This window comes from Rana temporaria, chromosome 3 (genome assembly GCF_905171775.1).
Source record: "Rana temporaria chromosome 3, aRanTem1.1, whole genome shotgun sequence".
Lineage (NCBI taxonomy): Eukaryota > Metazoa > Chordata > Amphibia > Anura > Ranidae > Rana > Rana temporaria.
In genome coordinates this window covers 492,194,491-492,200,490 of record NC_053491.1, presented here as the reverse complement: position 1 = coordinate 492,200,490, position 6,000 = coordinate 492,194,491, and the positions used below count along the sequence as shown (strand labels likewise).

At 46.5% G+C, this 6,000-nt stretch overlaps 1 protein-coding gene across 1 annotated transcript in view; it reads left to right on the top strand.

Moving 5' to 3' along the window:
• The first annotated feature begins 649 nt into the window (after positions 1-649).
• LOC120933797 (phospholipid scramblase 3-like) overlaps positions 650-6,000 on the top strand; it is a 43,798-nt gene continuing 38,447 nt past the window's right edge. Inside the window, exon 1 of the mRNA XM_040347192.1 lies at positions 650-987. The gene's annotated coding sequence lies outside the window, so the exon portion shown is untranslated. The remainder of the gene's footprint in view (positions 988-6,000) is intronic.

The following is a 6,000-nucleotide window of genomic DNA, read 5'->3' as shown; positions in this document are numbered from 1 at the left end:
GAGTCTCCTCCGCTCTCTGCTGTCTCTCCTCTGTGGTCTGATGTCTCCTGGTGGAGTCTCCTCCGCTCTCTGCTGTCTCTCCTCTGTGGTCTGATGTCTCCTGGTGGAGTCTCCTCCGCTCTCTGCTGTCTCTCCTCTGTGGTCTGATGTCTCCTGGTGGATTCTCCTCCGCTCTCTGCTGTCTCTCCTCTGTGGTCTGATGTCTCCTGGTGGAGTCTCCTCCGCTCTCTGCTGTCTCTCCTCTGTGGTCTGATGTCTCCTGGTGGAGTCTCCTCCGCTCTCTCGTATAGGGAGGGGAAGAGCTGAATGTTACGTCAAAGAAACATTTTAACCAATCGTATCACTACAACATGAGTTACACCCGGAACACGGGGCGCGGGAAGTGGTACTGTGCAGAGTCCATACATACAGAATAAGAACAGATACCGAGAATTACACCCGACATACAGGACAGGAGAAGCAGGGCCGTCTTAATAGCTTCATGGGCCCCTGGGCAAAGTAATGCTCTGGGGCCCCTACAATGATGACAGTGCAGGTAAACAGACATCAAGTAGGTAGGAGGCAGACTGCTTCCCCTGTGTATCTATCACTCTCAGTGCCATCATGGGGCCCCCAATTTTGGGTCAGCGTGGGTTCAAGGGCCAGCTGCTTTGGGGAAAGTGCAGGGGCCCCTGGGCAGTGCCCAGGTGTGCCCTCTCATTAGGACAGCCCTGAGGAGAAGTAGTACTGCGCAGAGTCCATACACACAGAACAAGGACCGCGCTTCGTTATGTGGGAATCTAAGGAGGAATCCGCTCCGGGATTTCCGGACAACCCGGGCAGTGTGGGATCTGATCCGGGTTTTGCGTCTCACTTGTGACCAGCGGCGGCACGTGGGATAAACAAGGAAGGAGTGGAGGAGGGGAAGGAATCTGGCTCCGGACTCAGGAAGCCGAGACTTGGGAGAGTCGCGACGCCTGGAAATCGCTCTGTGAGGGGAAGAAAAAGGTTTGTGAAACCATCGTTATTATTATAGATCGGAGATCGGAGAAACACTTCTTACTTATGTGGGGGGGGAGGGGATTTATATTCTGTTTTATGGGAAAGATAAAAAAAACCGACAACAAGTCCGAATAATAAGAAGAGACGCGCCTTGTACCCGGGGAGGTGATCCCCACCAGAGATACAAAGCAACATTGTTTATAAACATTGATCAGACGGGAGGTAGAGAGACCTAACATTGTTTATCTCCCGTCTGATCAATGTTTATAAACAATGTTACTTTGTATCTCTCTATCTCCCGTCCGATCAATGTTTATAAACAATGTTACTTTGTATCTCTCTATCTCCCGTCCGATCAATGTTTATAAACGATGTTACTTTGTATCTCTCTATCTCCCGTCTGATCAATGTTTATAAACAATGTTACTTTGTATCTCTCTATCTCCCGTCTGATCAATGTTTATAAACAATGTTACTTTGTATCTCTCTATCTCCCGTCTGATCAATGTTTATAAACAATGTTACTTTGTATCTCTCTATCTCCCGTCTGATCAATGTTTATAAACAATGTTACTTTGTATCTCTCTATCTCCCGTCTGATCAATGTTTATAAACAATGTTACTTTGTATCTCTCTATGTCCCGTCTGATCAATGTTTATAAACAATGTTACTTTGTATCTCTCTATCTCCCGTCTGATCAATGTTTATAAACGATGTTACTTTGTATCTCTCTATCTCCCGTCTGATCAATGTTTATAAACAATGTTACTTTGTATCTCTCTATCTCCCGTGTGATCAATGTTTATAAACAATGTTACTTTGTATCTCTCTATCTCCCGTCTGATCAGTGTTTATAAACAATGTTACTTTGTATCTCTCTATCTCCCGTCTGATCAATGTTTATAAACAATGTTACTTTGTATCTCTCTATCTCCCGTCTGATCAATGTTTATAAACAATGTTACTTTGTATCTCTCTATCTCCCGTCTGATCAATGTTTATAAACAATGTTACTTTGTATCTCTCTATCTCCTGTCTGATCAATGTTTATAAACAATGTTACTTTGTATCTCTCTATCTCCCGTCTGATCAATGTTTATAAACAATGTTACTTTGTATCTCTCTATCTCCTGTCTGATCAATGTTTATAAACAATGTTACTTTGTATCTCTATATAAACATTGATCAGGCTGGAGATAAAGAGATACAAAGTAACATTGTTTATAAACATTGATAATACGGGAGATAAACAATGTTAGATCTCTCTATCTCCTGTCTGTTCAATGTTTATAAACAATAGGGTAGATTCAGGTAGGTGGTGCAGCGTACCGATTTGCCGCTGCGCCTCCGTAAATTTCCTGCGCTACGCTTGATTCACGAAGCAGTAGCTCCGTAAATTGCGTGGGCGCTCCTGAAAACTGCCCGGCGTAAGGGCGCGTAATTTAAATGATCCCGTAGGGGGCGTGGATCATTTAAATTAGGCGTGCTCCCGACGTGCATTGCGGCAAATGACGTCGCAAGGACGTCATTTGCTTTAACGTGAACGTGATTGGCGTCCAGCGCCATTCACGATTCACTTACGCAAACTATGTAACTTTCAAATTTTGCGACGCGGGAACGACGGGTATACGTAACATTGGCTGCCCCTGCTAATAGCAGGGGCAGCCTTACGCGAAAACCGCCGTACGGAAACGACGTAAATTGCGTACGCAGGGCTCGCGCAACGTTGTGAATCGGCGTTAGTATGCAATTTGCATACTATACGCTGAGCACAACGGGAACGCCACCTAGCGGCCATCGCAAGAATGCAGCCTAAGATATGCGGGCATAAGAGCCTTATGCCGCGCAGATCTTAGGCTGCAGTCGGCGTTGCGAGGTTCCTGAATCAGGAGCACTCGTAACGCCGGCGCAAGTAAGCAATTGCGCCTGTGTAACTATGGTTACACAGGCGCAATTGCTTCTTGAATCCAGGCCAATGTTACTTTGTATCTCTCTAAACATTGATCAGACAGGAGATAGAGAGATACAAAGTAACGTTGTTTATAAACATTGATCAGGAGAGAAATAGAGATACAAAGTATCAGACGGGAGATGGAGAGATACAAAGTAACATTGTATATAAACATCGATCAGACGGGAGATGGAGAGATACAAAGTAACATTGTTTATAAACATTGATCAGACGGGAGATGGAGAGATACAAAGTAACATTGTATATAAACATCGATCAGACGGGAGATGGAGAGATACAAAGTAACATTGTTTATAAACATTGATCAGACGGGAGATAGAGAGATACAAAGTAACATTGTTTATAAACATTGATCAGACGGGAGATAGAGAGATACAAAGTAACATTGTTTATAAACATTGATCAGACGGGAGATAGAGAGATACAAAGTAACATTGTTTATAAACATTGATCAGACAGGAGATAGAGAGAGATACAAAGTAACATTGTTTATAAACATTGATCAGACAGGAGATAGAGAGATACAAAGTAACATTGTTTATAAACATTGATCAGACAGGAGATAGAGAGATACAAAGTAACATTGTTTATAAACATTGATCAGACGGGAGATAGAGAGATACAAAGTAACATTGTTTATAAACATTGATCAGACGGGAGATAGAGAGATACAAAGTAACATTGTTTATAAACATTGATCAGACAGGAGATAGAGAGTTACAAAGTAACATTGTTTATAAACATTGATCAGACAGGAGATAGAGAGATACAAAGTAACATTGTTTATAAACATTGATCAGACAGGAGAGAGAGAGATACAAAGTAACATTGTTTATAAACATTGATCAGACAGGAGAGAGAGAGATACAAAGTAACATTGTTTATAAACATTGATCAGACGAGAGATAGAGATACAAAGTAAGATCTCTCCCATCCCCCTCGGTCCCTTTTTTAATATTACATCCTAAGTATCTCTCCGCCCCCCCTTTAGCCCCTCCTTTATATCACCTCAGCCCCGCCCATTTCTCGGCTCCTCCCCCAGGAATATTATTATAATACACCAATAATGAGTGAGATGAATGGTGGGAACTCCTCATACTGAAGACAGACTCCATGTTACATTGTCATTTGTGTCTTTGGTCGGGGGATGGGAAATTAGTTGGATGGCGCTCTTATGTGGGTGTGGTTTGGAGGCGAGAATGGGAAATGAGCCCAGCCCCTTAACAATCAGCTTACACTGCGCCCTGATTGGGCAAAGCTTTGCCCATTCAGGGCGCAGAATGCCATGCTCAGTGCTCATTTTAGGGCGAACACCCTACAGATTCTGGTGTTGGGCCATCACTGGTGACATCCTGTGGGATGGACTGGGGAGAAAGGCCGGGGGAGGGGGGGGGGCACACCAGAACAAGTAGATGGGCACAGAAACGTATTGGTGGGAGCAGTGGGTGGCCATGTGTTTGTACTGTGACAGCAACTTCCCTGTGCCGCTCTGCATGTGGAGGAAACCCCTTCTGTCCCATAGACTGGTGCCCCCCCATGCTTTGTCCTCCTGACCCCCCAGTATGGTGTCCCCTGTACTTTTCCCTTCTGACTCCCAGTACTGTGCCATGTTGCCCCCATGTACTGTGCCATCATGACTCCTAGTACTGTGCCCTGGTATCCCCCTCTACTCTGCTCTTCTGACCCCCTTGTAGTGTGCCCTGGTGCCCCTCTGTATTCTGCCCTTGTGACCACCTGTGCTTTGCCTTCCTGACCCACAGTACTGTGCCCTGGTATCCCCCTCTACTCTGCTCTTCTGACCCCCTTGTAGTGTGCCCTGTGCCCCTCTGTATTCTGCCCTTGGGACCACCTGTACTTTGCCTTCCTGACCCATAGTACTGTGCCCTGGTATCCCCCTCTACTCTGCCCTTCTGCCCCCCTTGTATTGTGCCCTGGTGCCCCCTATATTTTGCCCTCCTAACCCCCTGTACTGTGCCCTGGTGACCACTTGTACTTTGCCCTACTGACCCCTCCAGTACAGTGCCATCTTGCCCCCATGTACTGTGCCCTGGTGTCCCCCTGTACCTTTTCCCTTCTGACCTCCCAATATTGTGTCCTGGTGCCCCCTGTGTACCTTTCCTTTCTGACCCCTCAGTAATTTTCCCTTTTACCCCCCAGTCCTGTGCCCTGGTGCCCCCCTGTACTTTTCCTTCCTGGCCCCTTAGTAATTTACCCTTTTACCCCCCAGTACTGTGCCCTGGTGCCACCTGCACTTTTCCCTCCTGACCCCTCAGTAATTTACCCTCTTACCCCCTAGCACTGTTCCCTGGTGACCACCTATACTCTGCCCTTCTGACCCCTCAGTAATTTTCCCTCTTACCCCCTAGCACTGTGCCCTGGTGTCCTCCTGTACTTTTTCCCTCCTGACCTCCCAATATTGAGTCCTGTTGCCCCGCTGTACTTTTCCTTCCTGACCCCTCAGTAATTTGCACTGGTTTTGCCTGTACTTTTCCCTCCTGGCCCCTCAGTAATTTACCCTCTTACCCCCCTAGTACTTTGCCCTCCTGACCCCCCTGTACTGTGCCCTGGTGCCCCCCTGTACTTTTCCTTCCTGACTTCTTAGTAATTTACCCTTTTACCCCCCCCAGTACTGTGCCCTAGTGCCTCCAGTACTTTTGACTCCTGAACCATCAGTAATTTACCCTCTTGCCCCCAGTAATGTGCCCTGGTGCCCACCAGGACTTTGCCCTGGTGCCCTCTTTTTTTCATCCTTACCTCCCAATATTGTCTCCTGGTGGCCCCCTGTACTTTTCCCTCCGGACCCCTCAGTAATTTACCCTCTTACCCCCCAGTACTGTGCCCTGGTACCCACCAGTACTTTGCCCTGCTAACCCATCAGTATGGTGTCCTGGTGCCCCCACTGACCCCTCTATACTGAGCCCTCCCCCCCCCGAACAGGACCTTCTTGGCTGTGTTTCTGTCTTATCATGAGAAATCTTCCCATGTCTACCACATACAGTATAGCCACTTATTTTAGATGAATGCCCCGCCCCTAATTAAAGTACAC